Below are 21,873 nucleotides of genomic sequence, written 5' to 3'. Positions count from 1 at the left end.
TACTTTGAATCACAACTCTATTTCCTGTTTTTGGATGGTTAACTAGAGATAAGAGTCTTTCAGAGGACTTTTCTGCCCAGGCTGGCTTCTGACGGTGATCCTCAGATCTCACCCTCCTGAATAACTAGATTACATGCAAGGGCCACTAGTGCCTGGCTCCTTCTTAGTTTTGATGTTTTTCCTGTAACGTTTCATGAACTGTGTATGTGTGCAGAACACAATAACTTCTAGAACAATAGGTTCTGAAATTATTTTCTTTCTTAATTTTTGACCTCCCATACCCTCATATAATCTTCAGTATAAAGTAAGAATGCTCAGCTAAGTTAAGATGACTCAGGAGAGTCAAACTACCCTTATTGATATTGAGTCTACCAAGGTTATCATTGTTTAGTACTGGTCTATGTAGAGAAAGCATAGTATATTAGTTCAATGCAAAAGTTGTGTCATCAAAAAAAGGTGATATTTAATTTAAAAGCTGGACACCATTCCAAAAGGTCCCTGCAGCATGAATGCTTTTTGCTAAATCATTGTGCCATTGTTTTCCAGACAGCCTGGCCTGAGGTAATTAGTTTTGCTTCTTTTTGTGAGTTCCATTGAGAACAGTTCAGTGGATAATGAATGTGAATCAGAAAATTTTCAGCACATTCATTTTTTAAACAATATTCCATGATGACTGGTTATTATTGTTAAGGATGCAACTAGACCAGATTAGCCCAAGGATCTGGGATGCTTGACCTTGGTTTCCCTCTCCTGGAAGAAGTGAATCAGGTTTTATGTTATTTTAGATGCAGATATTTCCTTGTCATTAATTTAACTCATATCTTATGGAAATAAACTAGATTGAAATAAATTTTGAAACAGTTTTCTTGTGAAAACTTAACAACTTGCAATCGTTCAGTTGTTTTGATGAAAACAGAAAAAGAATCTTAATGGCAATTTGTCATAAAGGACAACTGATAGTGTGATGTAGCTACAAGTTATTGATTTTATGGTATGGATGTGGGAGAGAAAAAAAGATTGGTAAAGATCATTTACAAAGACTCAATTGTCATCCACTTAGTATCTGAAAATAACCCCCAAGATTTCCCTAGAATCTTTCATAGAAAGCTAATGTGACAAATTTTGTTTTGCCAATGCTGAGTGGATTCAACAATTTTAATATAATTAATTAGTCATTACAGTGTAATTACTAATAACTTGTTCATAGCTTGCAGTTATTCAATGGAAAACATTCATTCAACATAAATATAAGTGAATGATTAAAAATTAATAAAATATATATTCCTAAAAAGGAATCAGAACACATTAATAGCTTCCATTTTCTAAACTTCTGTGCTTGTTTTCCAGAACTTTCTAACGATGATGCAATTTCTCTTGGAGATGTATTGCATCATTATCTATCTCCCTGTTATCTATGGTAATGAGAGGTCAATCATAATCTCAGCAAAAGGCCTAAGCAGGGAATGGAGTATGAATCCAGGACTTGAAGGGAAACATGTTTGAGGGAAGCTTAATATTTATTCAAACTAACAATTTTTGAGGGTTCACCTTGGTAAATTGACATGCCTACAATTGTCTCCTGAAGAATGTGTATTCTCTATGCTTTGAAAATGTCCTGTGGCTTTATTTTCTTTCTTTTTAATTTTTTTGTCAGTTGCAGGGCTTGAACTCAGGGCCGGGGCACTGTCCCTGAGCCTCTGTGTTCAAGGGTAGTGCTCTATCATTAAGCCACAGCTCCACTACCTTGAAGATATCATTAATAGATACATCTAAGAACATGCATCATAAACAGTGCTTGCTAATAGTATCATTAGTGTGATATTCTCATTGACGGTGGATTAATCAGTCAATGGAACAAGATTGAAGAGCACCAAAAAAGGTGTGTGCCGAATCCTAGATGGTACAGGATCCTCAATATGACATATACAGGAATAAGTTTGGGATCATGTCACAAGATACTTCCTTCGTGTAAGTTTCTTTTTGAGTAATTATGATTTAGAATGCATATTTTAATAGTGAACTTTTCATGCTAAGACCCTTTTGGATTTATGGAACATTTGCGTGAAGAGAGCTGTAGAGCTCCAGGATACCCATGCCCAGTGAGCAGTGCTTGTCCAAAGAAACATGATTCTGATGGCTATAGTTCAAAACCCTCATATAGAGAGGAATCAGGCTCTTCTGAGGAAGCAGGGTGAAGACTCTATTTTAAGCACTGCTTGAACTTTTTGAATCCTTCATAACATAGACTTGTCTGACAATAATAGGATTAGTCGCTTGCATGGTAGAAACTGCAATGCAGCTGACAGGTTTTGCACATGGAATGGGCAGGACTTGTCTAGTAATGGGACTAAATTCTGAAAGACCGAAAGAGTAGCCATCGCTAATATAATTCTCTCTGTAGATGGCAAAAGCCCTGCATAAACCTGCAGATGCTATATTTGTGAAGATCCAAAGAAAAAATTTCCAAGAGAAGCCAGATAAAGAAGGGTTTTATTGTATATATTGGATTAGTTTCTAGATATATCTTATTAGAAGTTACTAGATGCATCTTATTATGAAATGTAATAGCATAACTTGTTTGTAGCTTCCTTTTGTAAGAAATTTATATGATGGGGCTGGGAATATGGCCTACTGGCAAGAATGCTTGCCTCCTATATGTGAAGCCCTGGGTTCAATTCCTCAGCACCACATATATAGAAAAGTCCAAAAGTGGCACTGTGGCTCAAGTGGCAGAGTGCTAGCCTTGAGCAAAAAGAAGCCAGGGACAGTGCTGAGGCCCTGAGTTCAAGACCCAGGACTGGCAAAAAAAGTTTATAAGATTACAAAATTACATGCAATATTTAACATGTAATATGTACTCCAATGTCCTTGCTTTAAAAATACCATTTGTGTCATGTACCGGTAGGTCATGACTTTCAAAGCAGCTACTCAAGATGCTGAGAGCTGAGTTTTGAGTTAGAAAACAGCCAGGCAGGAAAGTCTGAGAAACTCTTATTTCCAATTAACCGATATAAATACATAAATCAGAAATTAAGCTGTGGCTCAAGTGTTAGAATACTAACTTTGAGATAAACTAACAACAACAACAAAAAAAAACCCAAGAGTTAGTACCCAGGCTCTGACTTGCAAGCTCCAGTATCAGAAGAAATGAAACATTACTAATATATTATTTTCTATACTTTGTTTTGGAGTGTATGTAAAACAAGCTCCTAGAAAATGAGAATTAGGGACTGTATGGAAGAACATGCCTGAAAGATCTCAGTATGTGGGATGTTGGAGCAGGAAGATGGTGGTCAAAGTTCAGCTTGAACAAAACTAGCATGAGATTCTATATAATAATAAGATATTTAAAGAGCAAAAGGCACCGGGATGTCACTTCAATGGCACAGTTCATGCACAGGCTTTGAGTTCATATCCCAGGACTGCAAAACCAAAATGATAACAAAATGTCTGAGTTGCAAGTTTATAGAACCTAATTAGAGAAGAAAGGGTGTAATCATTTTGTGTTTATAAGTTTTCTTTAAGAGAACACTAGCTCTAGAATTCAGTACATAGTATTTACAAATTAATTTCATCGTTAAATTAATAGACAAGTCAAATGATTTAATGGATGTTTCTTATAAATGAATATAAATTCATCATCATAAAATAACTGATATATTTCTGACAATGCTATGACAGTGAAATTAATGTGTGTGAAGTGTGAGTATGGTGCCAAACATTAACAAAAGACTTACATGAAGCTCAATTACCAGAGATGCAAAAAAATTTTGGAGCCTATGCAAAATTCATTTGACCAAGTGAAAGTATTACTTAGTTATGGTAATTATAAAACTTAATTTCAATGTGAACTACTATAGATACTCCGTGTATTTTAAATAAGCTTACATTCAGAAGAGATAATTTTCCTTTGTGTTATTTCTTTAGAAAATCATTGATTCTCTGGTCAAAGTTCATATACATAAATTATTATCTTCTTATAACAAATTGAGTGAATATAAATTGTGCTTATAAAGTCCTGAGTGCTCTTTACACTAGTGAAGCACTACTACTCTATGCAATGTTCGTTTGTGTATTCATTTTTTTGGTTGCTCAATGGCAAAGATATTTTGAATTATTTCAGTATTATATTTGTTCTGGTGATGGGTGAATGGAAGACAATGTTTAAAAAGAAGGCATACATCACATTCTCCAAAAATGCCTGGGTCTACTAAGTGACATCTAAAGACGTTGAACTACGTGAAATACAATTTATTGCAAAAAACTGAAATTTTCCCATGGGTCTTAGAAGAACTTAAAAATAATGTAAGAATCATATGGTAACACTTTGTCCTCTTCTTGTGTTGCTAAAGATAAATGTGTCCAAATTGACCAATTTTGACTGGAAGCCAAGGCTGAGCATGACTTTTGATGACCATTATTTGTAGATTCTAGAACATTTTAGATTCAAACACCTTTTCTTTTTTCTTTTTCTTTTTTTTGGCCAGTCCTGGGCCTTGGACTCAGGGCCTGAGCACTGTCCCTGGCTTCTTTTTGCTCAAGGCTAGCACTCTGCCACTTGAGCCACAGCGCCACTTCTGGCCATTTTCTGTATATGTGGTGCTGGGGAATCGAACCCAGGGCCTCATGTATATGAGGCAGGCACTCTTGCCACTAGGCCATATCCCCAGCCCCAAAACACATTTTCTTAATATGAAATATACTGTTGATTTTTACTTTGAGTTGCTTACCAGACTTAACCCTTCTTTCTACTCTTTGGTTTTATATCTTAAAATAACCATGGTTAAAAATATTTGCAAAATCAAGCTGGGAACTGGTGGCTTATGCCCATAATCCTAGTTACTCAGGAGGCTGAGATCGGAAGATGACATTTCAAAGTCACCCTGGGGGGAAAAATCCATGAAAGTCTTATCTCCAATTAACCACCAGAAAACCAGATGTGTTGCTGTGGCTCAAGTGGTAGAGCTGTTGCCTTGAGCTGAAGAGCTATTGGACAGTGCCCAGGAAGAGAGTGCATGCCCCAGAACTGACCAAAGAAAAAATCGCAATACAACAGGCACATATAAATATGAACATATAAATTTGAGGTCAAAATGCATATAAGAGATCAAGCCTCATGTGAAACATATATAGAAAATTAAGTCTTAATCTAAATACATAGATTATCTCTTTCAATAAAACCTATATTTCCCTAAGCATGAAGTTGCTCTGTGTGTAACTTTCTTTTTTTTTCAGTGTTCTAAATCTCCTTTTAATTTGTCCTTTAAAAGACTCTGTTTTATTCTAATTGTGTTATGGGGGAAATTTTAAAATATTCACTGAGAAAGAATACAATATTCAGTATACCCCCTAAGAATGTACCCATGATCAGGCTTTAGTAAGAGATGGTTAATTGATCACTTAGGTTCAGAAAGAAAAAATATACACCTAATAATACCTAATAATGCATAGAGTTTTTTGAAGCAGATTTAAATCTTGTATAAGATTTATCTTATCTAATCTTTCAAAAAATTGTTCCTATGCTCTGTTTGTAATGGAGAAAATGATGTAGCCAAAAGAAGTGAAGTACTACTTGCTGTGTGGGCCACACTGAGGAGGAATGTGGATTTGGTTCTAGGCATTCTAATTTCAGTGATCTTTGTCTAATGTACCAATGAAGACATTCAGGTATTTATGTGCAATGAACATCAGGAAGTTGATAATAGGGATAAGTAAGGATTCTAGCTGTCTCTGAAAGTGTGAGCATTCTGGATCTCTTCTTCTGAGGAAGAAATAGTGAGCTGAGTGGAGAAGACTGCTCTTGTAATACAGAATCTTCTTAGAGGATGACACAGGAGCATACGCTGGGATAGATGTTTACTGTATGGGACTCACATGAAGCAAAATGCTAAGAGTAGATGATCTCAGAACTATTTGTATCTTAACCATATCCAATCTGCAAGTTGTGGTATGTGTTGATAACATATACACTTAGTTAAGAGTTGTAAGTGTTGATGAGTCAGAATGAATATTTTCAATGATTTTCTTATGCATTAAAATTGTATGTGTGTGCCTGGAGCTTATACACAGCGTCTAGGTACTGTCCCTGGGCTTCTGTAATCAATACTAGCACTCGATCACTTCAGCCAAAGCTTCACTCTGGCTTTTTGTTGGTTAATGGAGATGAGTCTCATGGACTTTCCTGCCATGGCTAGCTTTGAACCATGGTCTCAGCCTATTGAGCAGCTAGGATTACAGGCACCAGCACCAGATAGTTACGCATTAATATTTATTATATATATATATATATAGTTATTATAAAGGTGATGTGCAGATGGGTTATGGTGACATAAGTCAAATAAAGAGTGTATATCTTTTTAAAAAATGGTATGCCTTCTCTTGCTATCCCCCAGTTTTTCCCTCCTACCCACAGGTTGTATAGTTCATTTTCAACATAGCAACCAGTGAGTATCAATGCTGCATTTGTTCTTCCTTTGTCCCCCTATTTTCTTTGTTGCCCCTGATCTTTCAGTAATGACTTTCTATAAAGTCACAAGATTGAAAATAGCATAGCAATAGTGTTTAGTACATCAGGGATAAAGTAGTGTGTGGAAAAATTCTCTTCATACTCTACATATTCATTAGAACTATTTTTTTTGCTTTTTTCATGAGATTGAAAGTTCAAGTATTTGAATTTTTGTATGTTTTGCTCAATTTCTAATTTTAGAAATAATCTTAGTCTTGTTAGAAACAAGCATGTTTATTTGTTTTTTCTGTACTGCTTTCTGTTGGCTGGGATATGACAAGTTGTTGAGATTTTACTGTGGGAAAAAACTTACAGGGCTAGTGATTAACTGACAATCTCTGACAAATTATCAAGTAGCTGGCTAAACATCCTTGATAGACAAGAACTCATGCTGCACAGATGGTTGTGTTAAGTGCTAGTGGACTTTGGTGACTCTGAAGTCAAAGATTTTGAAGGTCTGATACCCCATTCTTCCCCCTAATTTGTTTCATTAAGTTATTGGGACTGTTTTAATATACCACAATGACTCAGACTATAGCAGCACATGGTAAACATTATGTAAGGTTTACTTTTATTATTTTTATCTCACATGAACACACATTTAAGTTTACAGTTGTTATATTGTGTGTAGCGGGGTGTGTGTGTGTGTGTGTGTGTGTGTGTGTGTGTGTGATTTGAACACAGGGCACTCTCCTGAGCACTGTCTCTGAGCTTTCTTGCTCAAGGCTAATGCTCTACCAGTGAGTCATAACTTCACTTCTGGCATTGTGATATTAATTGGAGATAAGAGACTTCTGGCCAGACTGGCATCTAAACACGATCCTCAGGTCTCAGCCTGCTGAGTAGCTTGGATTATAGGTGTGAGCCATTGATGCTTATCTTCAATTGGTGGATTTTCAAAGTATATTCTATTACTTATCATGCTATGTTATCATTTCACCAACTTTACTTGTGATGCGTTAAGTAAGTAAATATATATTTTTATTTTGGCCAGTCCTGGGCCTTGAACTCAGGGCCTGAGCACTGTCCCTGGCTTCTTTTTGCTCAAGGCTAGCACTCTGCCACTTGAGCCACAGTGCCACTTCTGGCCGTTTTCTGTATATGTGGTGCTGGGGAATCGAACCCAGGGCCTCATGAATACAAGGCAAATACTCTTGCCACTAGGCCATATCACCAGCCCCCAAGTAAGTAAATATTTCAACTTTTTAAAGACATAAAATCACTTGCAAAAACTTCTTATTATAAAAAGTTCAAAACCATTAATTAGTAGTATGCAAAAATGGATGTAGCTATGTTTGATTAAATTTATTTGCAAAAATAGAAAATAGACTACATTTGGCTTACAAGTCATAGATTGTATTTCTATTTGGTTTAGGGGAATATTTCAGGTCTCTCTTAGTCTATCATTCTAAGTAGAAGATGCTTTAAGCCAGGTAAAATTATATATACTCTGTAGAAGGCAATCATGAAGTCTATGTTCCACTGACATGAATTCCATTTGAACCAGCAATGATATGAAAGTTGCCAACAACTGAAAAAGGCAGAATGACTTTTAGAATACAAATAGAGTGCAAACTTGAACATGAATATCAATCTTTAGTTTATGAGTAACACAGAATCTATTCAAAGAAATATGTTGAAAAATTCCTCATGATTTTTAAATGACAATGTTACATCTGCTGTGTTATATTAGCATTTTGAACAGGAAAGCCATACATATTCATATCATGTACAAAGACTTAGCCTGCTAGTATGCTAGAAAAACCTCATTAAAATAGATTTACAGCAATTTAATTACAATAATAATATTTTAGACAAATAGATGCTCAGAACAGTGTCTATAATGATTTAGAAGTTGATTTAAAATATGTAAACTATTTAGGTTTAAAAAAAGTCAGTGACTATTTCAGAGTTATATGTAGAGCCACTGAGAAGGGTTAAAGTTCTAGCTAGCATTCTGTTAGGAATAAAGGGCCAAGTGAACATTGCAGGACATGTCTGGAATTCCAGAGCTTATGAGGCTAAGTTAGGAGCAGAGTAACTTTGTAGTCAGCACTGTATATATCTAGAGACTTTCCTCAACTCCAAAAAGAATAATACATCAAAATAATTTCTAAATTAAAAATGAGGAGTAGGACATAATGTGATGTTATGGAAATAATTAACTCTATAAGAGTTTTATTAAGCACAGTATAGTTTTGTAAAAGCATATCTTGAAAGTATTTTAGACTCGTGAATTTAAATATAATTTTAGGTTTATATATGTATAGAAGATATTTTATAAAATTTTAAAATTGGCAAGTTATAATGACATTGTAGTAATTTTTCTGAATATGTCTTTAAACAAAATTTCTTAACAGTACTGAAAGTGATATTGAAGACTTTTTCCTTCTTTATTTTGAAAGTTCATAGAACTGCGTCTTAGAGTGACAGATCTGTAGAAGATGGGGGGCTTAAAAAGAGATTAAAGAGATTAAAACTTTTAACAAAGGGGATGTAGTATGAATTAGTAATACTTCATAATTTTTTATTTCTGAGATTGAGAAAAAAGAATTATTCAGTGGAACAAAAACATTTCAAATAAGATATTTTTCCTCAGGTAAGGTATCTGAGATCTTTTCCTTCCTCCTGAGTATTATGTTTATCACTTTGTTCATGAGGTTGATAGAGAAAAAAAGAATTCTAGAAGATACTCAAATGTGCAAAGATGGTATGTGACAGATTACCCAAAGGAAGCCCAATTTTATTTATTTACTTATTTATTTAGCCAGTCCTGGGTATTGGACTCAAGGTCTGAGCACTGCTCCTAGCTTCTTTTTGTTCAAGGTTAGCACTCTACCTCTTGAACCACAGCACCACTTCTGGCTTTTTCTGTTTATGTGGTGCTGAGGAATTGAACTCAGAGCTTCATGCATGCAAGGCAAGTACTCTAGCGTTAAACCAAATCCCCAGGCCCTCGAATATTTTTACCTTTAATTAGTTGTACAAATGAGTTGGTATTCAGCACAGCGGTTTATTGAATACACAGTGTCTTGATCAATGTTGCTCCTTTCAACATTCTTACCTTCCCCTCCAACCACCCCTTTCCTCACCTTTATTAATTTTGTGGGATATGTATTCAATTTCCATTTTTTGCCCTTTACCAATAACATGTATGTATATAATGGATATCATTCTGTATCCTCTTCTCTTTAACATCCCTCCCCACTTAGAACTACCCCTTCTCTTAATTTTGTAGCATCTACAATGCATTTTAATTGTATTCTCCCTTGTTCATTCCTCTTCTTCTTTCTTCTGCCTCTCCACTTCAAAGTACCCATTTACTGGAAATTATTAGTGGGGGGGGGCATTTACTAAGTCTTTCTTAAAAAATTATTCTGTTTGAGCTATTATAGAGTCTGTTATACTCCAGTTAATTCATTTGTAACCACTTGTATGCCATCCAGAGTGCTTACTTACAGATTAATAGGCACATTCTAGATTCTACAAATGAGGCAACGATACAGCCGAAAGAAAACTGTATTACATTGTTGGTGAGAACGGAAGCTTGTTTCACCACGCTCAAAAAGAAAATGAATGTTATTGAAAAATGTAAAGTAAGCATAGAAATACCACTTAAGGCTGGGAATGTGGCTTAGCAGCAGTGTGCTTGCATTGCATGCATGAACTTGTGGGTTCAACACATACAGAGAAAAAAACAGAAGTGGTGCTGTGGCTCAAGTGGTAGAGTGAAATCCTTGAGCAAAAAAAAAAAAAAAAAAAAAAAAAAAAAAAAAAAAAAGAAAAAGAAATACCACCTAAATTCATCACTGGCCATTTATCTAATAGAGTAAAAGCAAGGCTGTTAAAGCTACCAGCACAAACATGTTCATTGCAGCACTGTTTACCACAGCCACAATATGGGATCAGCCCCTCAATGCAAAAATGGATCAAGAAAATTCTACTACACCCTCAGAAAGAATCGTATTGTACCATTGGTGAGGAAATGGAAAGACTTCAGGAAAAAAGTCATATTAAGTGAAGTAATCCAGACCCAGAGCAACAAAGGAAACTATTATTTTGCCCTTGGAAGAAGTATATTAAAATAATAAAAGATATAATCATTATCTGTGCTTTTTATTCTAAAACAAGAGTAATACTGCTTATCTAGTAAAATGAGGAGAATGACAGGGGCCAAAGTCACTGTCTACATTTGAGTTCTCCTTGGAACTCTAGAAAGACTCACATCTTCATCTTCTTTATGTTGATCTGGAATGCAATCACAGATGATTGACACAAGTAGTATTTGAGAGTTAGCTGTGTTATAAGAAAGAATCAGTGGACTCAGGGTGGTCATTGATTTGTAAGTGTTTTAATTTACCACTAGACTCCAAGAGGATAGGTTAATGATAGTGGAAAGTCAGCATGCTCATGATTTGGAAAGTTAAGAATTTAGACTTTGTGAATACTACTAAGTGATTTAATGTGGATCAAAAATACTTGGAATTTTAAAAATTTTTTAAGTATTCCTATCTTATCTGATGAATGGCCCTAGAATTGTGCAAGATACACGCCCATGACGAATTTATCTAGAAACATCAATCGATTCTCTGAAGAGATGAATAAATTAGGGTAAGAAATGAAGGGTGAATGGGCAGTAATCAGCAACACAGTGTGAGGAAAGATACTTGTGGGTACCTTGAGGCAGTCATAATTTGAGGCTGCAGCTTTTTGAGACAATGTGTTCAGATGGTAGCTTGAAGGTGAGGATTATTTTATTTGTATGTGGAACAAAAGTAGAATTGTGTGACTATTATTCCCTTTACAGTTCTTAAGTTATTCAGTGAAGGAAGCATGTATTCATCAAGATATTTTTAAATGCAGATCTTTAAGAACCAAAGATGAAGAAGTCTTTTACTCATATGTTTTTTTTTCTTACAGGTGTAATTATTTCAGAGAACTATTTAGAAAATAATGTTTAATGATGACTTTTTAGGGTGTACTAGGTAGATATATTTTCACAGCAAAACAATTGTCTACACACTGGTAGACGATTTTGGAAGTCTTGCACAGGAGTTTGTCTGGAGGACAGCACATTAGGAGATTCTCGAAAAGAAAGAACATGATACAATGCTAAAGGTCTCAATGGTTGGGCAATTGGAGATGATGGAATTGACAGACCCATGTGCTATAAAAATATTATTTGTAAACTTGATAAATAGTTGATGAAAACTAACTACAAATTGGCATTATTAATACTTTCTTATGAAAGAGCCCTCTGAAGTCTGAGTAATTATTGAGTACTCTAGGTATGAGAATCAGCCTGCATTATAGTAAGAAAGAAAGGCCAACATCCTAAGTTATTTGTTATATTCTAAATATTTATCAAATGCATGTGATACATTATCTTGCTGGGTAAAAATGGATGAAGGATGTTATACTAGAATTACACTATCCTCATATTTTCCTAGGGTTTTAGCTTTATATGCAATATTTCCAATTTTATTGCTTCAAATTTAATTATATTGAGCAACATGATGAAATTTGGAATTTATATGGTCATTTTGAAATGTTCTTAATTAAAATTAGTCTAAAACAGAGGGTATAAAAATGGGTATAAAAACTAGGAAAGAACAATTTTAAGGAAATTCTGCACTATCTCAAATATATTTATGCCAGACAGTTATAATTAGAAAAATGTTCTTAATATTTCTTGAATCATGTACCACCAATGCTAATATTTGTTAATACTTGAACATTACCATTTTCCCACTCCTTATACAACTACTTAAAGAAACAGATTTCAGTTAAACAGATTTCATTAACAAATACAGCTTTCTTATTCTCCGTATTTTGTCCTTGAATATTGAGATATTGCTATGCTATTCAGTGTTTTGACGATTACTTTGGATATTTTAATGTACATTATTATTTTATTGATGCATACACACAGTGCTACTTCCTACTTACTAAACCTAGTATTTATGTTACTTTTCTGCTCTTTGAATAAAAGATTGGATTGAAGTGAAACAAGTAGGCTATCTTGCCTGTTTTAAATAACCTTGAATTTTTTTGACCAAATCAACATTGAAGTGGGAAATTTGATGTTAAAATTTTGCTGGAATCTACCTGCTTAAGTTCATTTACAATTTAAATGTTTATATTAATTCTTGTGCTCAAGTTTCTTTATTTCTACTAACTCTGGGCTTTGTGGTACTGTGGTACCTTTGCATAACAAACTGAAAATTAGTACCTTTATTCTCTAAGAGAGTTTGATTATTTCCTCATTAGCTGTTCATAGTAGAGGCCTAAGCTTGGAGTTTGCTTCATTAAAAGAGATTGAGATTTTAAATTTCTTTTACTTATGAGGTGTATATAATTTCTTTTTCTTAAACAATTTCCCATTTCATCTACAATTTTGAATTTATTAGAAGATATTTATTCATAATATTCTCTCATGAATTTTGTTTCTTGCATTGTACATGGTACTGTCAGTTTCCAGATAGGAAATTACATATTTGATTCTTTTTTTCCTTCAAAAGAAATTTTCCTTCTAGTTTTATAACTTTAGGCATTTTAGGGATTTTTTTTCTTTTTTTAAACATATTTTTCTTTCTTATTTTTAGAATTTTCTTACTTCATGTTTCTTTCATTTTATCTAGTCTTTTCTAACTTCTTCCATTTTGTTTTTTGGAGTCACTGAGAATTGAACTCAAGGCCTCTACTATTTGTGCTATATCCCAGCCCATTTGGCTTTATTTTAATTTGGGGGTATATTCTAATTTTCAGTTGAGGATGGCCTAAGTCTGCAATTTTCCCACCTCGGACTCTGGCACAGATGGGATTACAGGTTTGTGTCAATATCAGCTTGCTTTTTGAGATAGAGACCAATTCATTTTTGCTTCAGTTAGCCTCAAATCACAATCCTTCCACTTCCATTTCAAAAGCAGATGGGATCTAAAACAGTTTTTAAAGTACCCATTTTGGGGTCAGGGGAAGGGGAGTCACAGAAATTTTGGGACAAAGGGTGAATCAATTAAGCAGTGAAACCCACTAGACACTATATAGGAAATTAACTACATTACTTGAGGAAGAGGGAAGGGGGATCTTTACAATAATTTTTTAAACAATTACAAAATATTAAAAAATAAATTAACTTCAACTATATCCTATATATTTTGATTGTTTGGGGGTACCTCTAAAAATATTTTTCCTCCTGTGGCTCTTTTCTATTTCTATGCTCTTTGTTTTGTATATAAGTTTTATTTGGCTAGGGGAGGGGAAGGGGAAGCAAAGAATTGGTGGGAAAAATGTGTACTAATTCAGCAATGAAACCCAGTAGGCACTGTGTTGGAAATAAACTGTACATCTTTGGGGGGGAGGGGTGTCTGGAGGGGAAAACTTGGCATAGAATGAGGGAGGATGTGACCCTGTCCAAAAGGAAATATGCTCATTATCTGATTCATGTAACTGTAACTCCTTCACCTATATCACCTACACAATAAAATTTAATGAAAAAAATCATTATGTGTTTTGCTTTCTTGAATGGATTGGCATGATGTTATTTATTTTTAAAATATTTTTAGAAAGTTGAATTTCCTTTATTATCATTTGTCACTTCATTTTATTCTGTCACATGATTTTTCATATTTTAATTACTGTTGATGAACTGGACTTTTTAATTTTTTGTTTATATTATCTTTTTATTTACTAATTAATTTATTGTCAAAGTGATATACAGAGGGATTACAGTTTCACATGTAAGGCCGTGAGTGCATTTCTTATCCAACTTATTACCTCCCCCCTCATTTTTCTCCCACCTTCCTCCCTCCTCCGCAATTCCCTATCCCCACCTCCAAGTTGTACAATTGGTTTACAGTACATTGTCTTGTAAGTATTGCTGTTGCATTGGTTCACCTTTTATCTTTTGTCTCTCCATTTTGATGTTCCCCTTCCCTTCCCTAGTTTATCTTTCTTTTTTTGTTTCAAATGTATTTGTCCCATGGGGAGGGTAAGGGAACAGACATAAAAGGTGGAACAAAGATGAACAAATACAAGTGACCCTAGATACTAGGTAAAAATGAACTGGATATCTTATGAGTGGGGACGGGCACAAAAGGCTGGGAGAGACTGAACAAAGGGGAGACATGATTCAAAAAGAATTGTACTGATTGTAACTGATTCATGTCACTGTAACCCCTTGTGTATCAACTATACACAAACAACAAAAATTTATGTATGCTAATGTTTACTCACTTGGGAAAATTTAGTACTTAGTGTGAAAGTCTATTTAAAGGTATCCATCTGAAATACCTAGCACAATACCTACATATTTGCGGAGTAATAGTTTACTTAAAAATATAATTACCTAATCGAATTATATTTGACATACAAAACAATTGTTATGATATTGGAGGTCATTCTTATGATAATAATGTTGCAGATGTGCATAGTGTACTGACTGTAATCTCATCTGGGAGGTAGTGAAGAAGAGGGAGGATCTCAATTCTAAGCCAGCCAGAGCAAAAGTTTATTGAGATTGCATCTCAATCAAACATGCTTGACTTGGTGGTTCAGTTTTATAGCCTCAGCAATGTGGGACATGTAGGTAAAAGGACTATTGTCAGGGAACAACTGGGAACAAAAACAGAAGAGGTTATCTGAAATAAATATGAAGAAGTAAAGGCTAGATAAAAAGCTCAAGTTCAGAGCATCTGTCTTGTAAAGGTAAGAGCTTGAGTTCAATATGCAGCATCGCCAAAAAATGAATATATATATATATGGATATATCTATATACTTTTGTTAAATGAATAGAGAAGCAAATTCTGGTATACTTTTTTTTGAATGTGGAAACAATTTTTATAAAAGTTACAAGAGACTTAACTCTTTATGAAGGTCACCAGAATAAGACAATTGGCTATTCAACTGAAAACTTCTATCAAAACCCATAATTATATAAAATATCTTTCTTTGTCTGAGCACCTCAGTGATGGTTGGAACAATACAATGTAATGTGTTTAATTTTGTGACTGGTTTTCCTTCAATAACAGTTGGTCATGGATAGCTGTCAACGGCATGTACAGGGATTAGAGCTTGACCTGGTGTAGGCATATTTTAGCTGGAAAAATAAACAAATAAACCTGATCACTAAAGAAGCATTGCTTAATAGAGAACATACAGCATTAAACTACTGGTGCAAATATTACTGCAAATGAAAGGAATTGGTAATATCGAAGTTTTTGTTTCAGGCATGTGTCATCAGAACCATTTTAATTCTTTTTCTGTTCACAGTGACAGCTGCCAGGCTGAGAAACAGACAAACCTAAAAGTCACCTAACATCTGTTCATGTTCACATGTAAAACTTCCTTTCACATGGGAAGAACGGAGAACTAGCCAAGGAGTTTTCTTGAGGGTAAATTTAACTAGCAATTTTAGTCGCCAAGTAACTCACACCTAAGTTGTTCTTTCTTTTAATGCTTTCTTATTCTTAAATTAGATTTCATGATGTACATGTAAGCTAGATAAATTGATACTATGTGCTACACATATAATTAAAATACTACATAAGTTTAATGAATATACCCATCATTTCACTTATGAAACTAATTTTATCTGTTTTGTGGCAATAACTATTAGAATATACTCATTTCACATGAATTCCAAATGCAGTGATTTAGTGGACTTTACCTAGTTCTTTTATATGTGAAATCTCCAACATACTTGCTGTTCTGTCTTCTAAACAGTACATTTTCACTTCTTCCTTAACTAATGACCCAAACATGATAACTAGTTATTATGTTCCTTATCCGATGCATGGTTGGCAAAGACTTGTTCTAATCCAGTGGTTCCAGCTTCATTGTGGACTCAGTTACTTTGCTAGTGTGATGAGAACCTTTTGTTTATTCTTGTTTCTTTATTTGTCACATTGCTTGAAAACAATTACTATCCTATGGAGGAGAGAGCTGAGAGCTTTGCCCCAATATTCTTTTTAGAGAATCCTTTTATCTCTTTTCCATTCTGAGAATCTTAGGGTTTCTTATCTTACATTTTGATCTCAAATACAGGTTGAGTGGATTCTTGGGCATGGTATAAGATAAGGTTCAAATTTAGTCTTTTCTTTTTTTCTCAAGACTAGTACTCTACCACTTGAGCCACAGCACCACTTCTGGCTTTTTCTATGTACGCAGTACCTAGGAATCAAACCCAGGGCTTCATGCATGCTAGGGAAGCACTCTACCACTAGGCCAAACTCCTGGCCCTAAAATTTAGTCTTTATAAATATATGGAAATGCAGTTTTCTTGCTAGCATGCTTGTCATCTCCTGATGCCATTATTGAAAACAAATTGTTCAATATAATGTTTGAAATTATTACTATATTTATCATTCTGTTTTTATGGTCTATGAGCCTACTCTGTGTGTTTGTGTGTGTGTGTGTGTGTGTGTGTGTGTGTGTGTGTTCAGGTGAGCTCATGGTTTCACGCTGTAGCTTGGCTTGTTTTTTTTGTTTTTGTTTTAAATTATATTTCTATTATCTTTAAGTAATGGCACAAAGGAGTAATCATTTAATAAAACAGCTTATAAGTATATTATATCTTGATTGATGTCACCCCTCTCCTTCTCCCCAGTTTTTCCCAATCCAACACCTTCTCTCAGGTTTCTTAGTTTCATAAGATATACATGGAATTCATTTCCCCCACTTCTTACATTCATTGTTTATGCTCATCATGGTTTTATTTATGGTAGTTTTATAGTATGATTTTTAACCAGGAAGTATGATTTCCCTAACTTGGTGTAGCACTTGTAGAGTTGCTTTAGCACTTAGGAGATTTTTTTTTCTCAAATTTTTATTATCAAACTGACGTACAGAGAGGTTACAGTATCATACGTTGGGCATTGGATACATTTCTTGTACTGTTTGTTGCCTTGTCCCTCATGCCCCCCTCCCTCCCCCCCTTTCCCTCCCCCCCCCAGTTGTTCAGTTCACTTACACCAAAGAGTTTTGCAAGTATTGCTTTTGTAGTTATTTCTCTTTTTTTACCCTGTGTCTCTCGAATTTGGTATTCCCTTTGAATTTCCTACTTCCAATACCAGTAAACACGGTTTCCAATATACTCAGATAAGATTACAGAGATAGTGTAGGTACAAACATAGGAAGGTGATACAAAACATTATCAATAATAGAAACTACACATACACATAGGACGTTGAAAGTAGTTACAACTGTGATATATCACTTGTTTCCATAACATGGAGTTCATTTCAATTAGCATCATCTTATGTGTTTCTAAGGGTATAGCTATTGGGCCTTGTGATGCTCTGCTATGGCTTGCCTAAACCTGTACTAATGATTCCCAATAAGGGAGGCCATAGAGTCCATGTTTCTTTGGGTCTGGCTCACTTCACTTAGTATAACTTTTTCCAAGTCCTTCCATTTCCTTACAAATTTTTGTTTTCATACAAATTTTAGCAAGTTTTTGTTATTCCAAAAAAGGATTTTGATAGAAGTTGCAGTGAATGTGTAGATCACCTTCAATGGCATGGACATTTTACAGTATCCATTTGTTTTTCTCTGTACTGTTCTTAGGATTTTAGTTCATGACTTTATACTCTCACTGGGCCTTTTATGCTCAAGGGTGGCAGTGTGTGTGTTTGTGTGAGTGTATGTGTATGTATGTGTGTTTCTGATCTAATTGCTCTTACTAATATTTCAAATTCTGTTTACTAGGAATGACAGAAATTAGTATCATGTTTTGCTCTAAATCTGATCTGAAATTCTGTGAGATTTCTTTTGCTTTTAGGTTTTTGTTTATATGGTAGAATCCATTGAAAGCACTTACATTGTTGAAGTTTTTTTCTACATCATTGATAAAGATCATCTGAATTTTATCTTTTTGGACTGCTATCCAAATTGTCACATTAATCTTGCATTTGATAAACTGGCTTTGGATAGTAGAATTAAATACATTTTGTAGCATATACTCGTGGTGTGTGTGTGTGTGTGTGTGTCTGTGTGTGTGTGTGTGTGTGTGTGTGTGCTATTACTAGGACATGAAATTAGGGATCTAAGAGTTGTATTGTTGTTGATCCTGCTTTTTTTCTCTTTCCATTTTGCTCTAGGCTACTGTGCTACCGCTTGAGCCACACCTCTACTTTCAGGGTTTTGGTGAATAATTAGGGATTCAATTTTATGAATTTTCTAACCCAGGCCGGCTTCAAACTCTGATGCACACATGTCAGCCTCCTCACTAAGCTAGGATTACAGGTGTGATCTACCGGTGCCCAGTGAATATAATCTTTTCAGATGTTGCAGGATTTGGTGTGTTCAGAATTTATTCAAGTATTTTGAATCAACATTCACCTGTCAGAGTGTGTCACGTGTCATGGGTGTCGTGTGTGTCATGTGCTGTAAGGGCACTGCTAAGCTGCAATTTTCCTGCCAGAAGGATTCCCTCCTGATTCTAGAATGAGCCTAAGTCTGGGCATGGGACAATGAAAGCAGATGCTCTCATCGCAGTTCCGTAATGTGCAAGATGCCTGCTGCTTCTTCATTGTTACGTGAGTTCATTAGTAATTTTGGCTGCAATTCAATAATCACTTTTGTAGTGCATATCGTGAGGTGAAGAATGATAAGACTTTGAGGAGCTTTTAAGTAGCTTTTTTGTACTTAAAAGATTCCTATATAACATTATAGTTAGTGAAAATTTTCAGTTTTCATAAACTCAAGTAACTAGCTACCACTAGTTTAGATTCAAATCTGCTTCAAAACACAGTAAGAAAGATATTTGATGTCCTGTGAAAAGAAAATAAAGTAACTCAAACCAAACTTTGCATACAGTTGCCTAAGATCTAGGATTTTATTTTGGAGGAAACATAAAGTTTATAAAGCTATGGAAAATTTCATCCTCAAAAACATTTATGTGTGTAAATATTACTTGCCCAATGAATTGTTTTTTGTTTTTTCATTTACTTATATTTTTCGAGCCATACACCTAACCTAGCATTAACATATGTGCTCAAAGCCTTATTTTCAATTGTTAACTGCTCATTTCACACTGACATTGTGACCACAGTGGTTATATTATTATTTCTCTTCATCAAGCTATCATATACTATCAGTATAAAGAAACTCATTTTTTTCCATGGTGCGTAACTTTAGAATAAGAAAGAATTAGAAACAAAAACTTGTAAATTATGCTCCAAATGACTTTATAGTTAAATATCATTTTTGTCTATTGCTAGAAGGCTTTCAAATATATTTCAAAGTAATTACCTGTTAGCCTTCCTGAACTCTTTCTAGATGAATGTCTACTTCCCAACCATGCATATTTATACTTTTGTGCCTACTTTACAACTGAAACTTTCTGTGCATTTCTTATCTCCATAAAAGAGATAAATAATATTTTATCTTCAAACTAAAAAGTAAATTTGCACTCAGAAGTTGGAATATGTCTCTTATTCTTCTACTTGGTTGCTCTAAGAGAATTTTTCTTTGACTCTAGAACACTAAAATTTGGCCCACATTTTTCTTTTTTCATTGCATTATAGTTTGGTGTATAAAATAGGTCAAACTGAATTAATTAAAATTGCCATAGTAACATTATTATAGAAAGTCAAGTAGAAAGTTGGACTCAAACATATTCACACATTTAGACTGGAAATCTAAAAACAATTATAAGACTCAGCTGATATTTCTACATTTCTAAAAAAAATAATACAGAGCTCTTCCTTTTGCACTCAATGCAGATTTTAAACAATAAAAGCTTGTTTCTAGTTTAGAAAAATGCCGAGAAAATGCTGATATACACAAAAGTAAAGTAGATTCTATCATTTAATTCTATCTGGCAAAAGTTTTAATAGAAAAAGATGATTTATGAAGCCATTGGTTGGCAATGTATCTGAAGAAGATTTATGCTCTCTACTTACTCATAGATGAATACTTTTATTACTTATATGGTTTCTGTTTTTATGTTGTTGGGTTTGATTATCAGATGTAAGTTCCCTTTGACTTCCTTCTGGCTTTCTGTTATATCACAATATAATGGAAGGATAAAGATGGGCACAGGTAGTTCACACCTAGAATCTTAGCCACTCAGCAGGATCATGGTTCAAAGTCATTCTGGGCAGGAAAATCTTTGAGACTTTTATCTCTAATTAACTACCAAAAAACCAGGAATGGATCAAAGTCTTAGAGCAGTAGCCATGAGGGAAAATGCTCAGGGACATCACCCAGGCCTCACAACTGACAAAAATAAATAAATAAATAAATAAATAAATAAATAAATAAATAAATAAATAAATAAATAAATAAATAAATAGAGTAAAAATACCAAGGAGTTTTTTCTTCCTTTGTTTGTGGTGAAGAATAGAGAAAGATTTATTCAACAAGGCAGTGACTACACCCAACTAATTCTGTCTTCAAAGTACCAAAACAAACCTTAGTTTTAAAGAGAGGAAATTGGATAGTGAGCAACAAATTTTGTATAATTAAGCAATCTTGGCCATCCAGTGGTCTTATTGATCATTATCTCAGTTCTAGGTCTGCTGCACTCAGGTCTGAAAACGTCCTTATTGCTTGAGAAGACAATCTGGTTCCAGCTATGCGTTCATCCTTGCTTGGGTCATGGGGTGATCTGTCTGCAAAGCTCTGCTGCTACTGGAAATCCATGGTGACTGCAGGTTTAAGACAATGACTGGAGAGTTGCAAGTGCCTTTTGGGAGGCACTGTTACATGGCAGAAGCTGATAGTAAGATAATTCAGTGACTCATCTCTGTGCGTTCAGCTTTGAAGGGGGTTGTAATGGGTTAGGTATGTGATTTTTAGACATCACTAGAGTGAATTTACCTGTTACACACACAGTTAAATAGTGTCTGATCTGAGGCATTAAGACAAAAGAGAGAGATAAAAATGAAGACAGAGATCCCAAGGTTCTTCCTGGGCCCTGGGAAAGGTCAGTGGGTTGTTGTTGTTGTTCATCAAAGATTCGAAGGACCTGTTTTGACTGAAGGATTAGCCAAGATCCTGCTTGACCAAGTGTTTTTTTTTTTTTTTTGGCCAGTCCTGGGCCTTGGACTCAGGGCCTGAGCACTGTCCCTGGCTTCTTTTTGCTCAAAGCTAGCACTCTGCCACTTGAGCCACAGCGCCACTTCTGGCTGTTTTCTGTATATGTGGTGCTGGGGAATCGAACCCAGGGCCTCATGTATACGAGGCAAGCTCTCTTGCCACTAGGCCATATCCCCAGCCCCTTGACCAAGTGTTTTAAGCTTGTTTATATTTTAAACACACTTCTCCATCCAGTTCTAAAACCATGTCTTTTCAGTATAGAATTGTCTTCAGATTTGAGAGACGAAGGATAAAAACATAAGCCAATGCAATAGCAATACTTACA

The sequence above is a fragment of the Perognathus longimembris genome, chromosome 16, assembly GCF_023159225.1.
Source record: "Perognathus longimembris pacificus isolate PPM17 chromosome 16, ASM2315922v1, whole genome shotgun sequence".
In the NCBI taxonomy this organism is placed as follows: Eukaryota; Metazoa; Chordata; class Mammalia; order Rodentia; family Heteromyidae; genus Perognathus; species Perognathus longimembris.
This window is presented reverse-complemented; position numbering follows the sequence as displayed.